The sequence below is a fragment of the Nannospalax galili genome, unplaced genomic scaffold (genome assembly GCF_000622305.1).
Source record: "Nannospalax galili isolate Female #2095 unplaced genomic scaffold, S.galili_v1.0 scaffold765, whole genome shotgun sequence".
In the NCBI taxonomy this organism is placed as follows: Eukaryota; Metazoa; Chordata; class Mammalia; order Rodentia; family Spalacidae; genus Nannospalax; species Nannospalax galili.
Window position 1 is genome coordinate 537,147 of NW_008352647.1, and position 1,455 is coordinate 538,601.

A 1,455-nucleotide genomic window follows, 5' to 3' on the forward strand; every position below is an offset into this window, starting at 1 on the left:
GTGTAGAAGTCTGTCCCCAAAGCAACAAGAGTTGTTATGTGCAAGAGAGTTCACACTCCTGAGCCTCCCTGGGGGGACTGTAGGACATACAGACGCCAGATTCAAATTCTTTAGGAAAAGACTACAGCAGGGCATCAAGTTGGACTGGGCTGTACGGGAAGAAAACAGTACCCATCATTGATCTGGCCTTAGGGGAGTTTAAACAGGTTCTGTACAAGTGGTCTCTGACTTACGATGTTTCAACTTCCCATGGTGATACACACTCAGCAGAAACCATATGCTGAAGTTTGAACTTGGATACTCCCTTGGGACACCTCAGCTCCAGGGCAGCCCCATGATCACGAGGGGAACCTCTGAGGCTCTACAGTATGCTCGGGGTAAACAACAATGTGCAGGAGGTTAGATGCATGCCTGGCATCTTTAAGGTAAGACATTTTCCAGTTATGGTGGGCTTATCGGGATATAAAGCTGCTATAAGTTGAACATCTGTAGTTGAACTTGAGAAACTATGAGGTCTCCTTCAGCCCTGAGAACCTATGCACTGGTGTCAAAATGAGGCAAAGGTTTAGAAAAATGACAAAGGACCTATAGCTGTTACCTATGGTGATGTCTAGACTGACAGAAAGTGTCAGTCCCAGTCGCCGGGAGGGAAGTGACTCTGGGGGAGAGAGATGAGAGATGGGAGGCTGACGAAGGGACAGAGGCATCTGCTGGGCTCTGGGGACTCCAGCATTAGAGATTCTGTCTTGGATAAGCCTTGAAGACCACCCCACAGCAGTCTCCTTTTGCCTCGTTCTGATAAAGTAATTCCCATAATGTTGGCTCGGACACGATGCTCACCACCTGCCAAGGCACAACATCCCTCAATAAGCCACAATATTTCCCCAGCCAAGAACCTGCTGTTCCAAATTCGTTAAAATCGGCTTGATATTCTCTTCCCATTTCTGAGCCAAGAGCTGGTGTGGACAGAATTCATAACATCATGGCGTGGTGTGTGTAACTGATTGTTCAGTTGGAAAAAAGTGAACTTATTTTTTTTTCAAAGTGTATCTTTCAGATTGGCAATGAATCTTGGCATGGGAATGGGGGAATGGTACACTTATGTGTTTATTAGAGGAGCACAAATTGGTCCAACTCTGAGGGAGAGCAATTTAAATGACACAAGATATACAATGCATGTGGTCATTTGGGGCTCCTTACAACTCAAAATTTAGGTGGGTGAGGTATATAAATTTTTGTTTTTCTGTGACTTCATGTGATTTCTGTCCAGCATCTCCTCTTCCCTCTCAAAAACAGAGCCTTCCACTAGAAGTCAGAAAAATAATTCTATTTAACTCAAGATATACTTAACACTTCAGGGGCTTGGGGGGCACTTTATTTTGGGGTGCTGGGTGCTTATGTAGTGAGTCCTTGTCAGGTCAAGACCCCTCACTCCCGTGATGGTGCTGGTGAAGG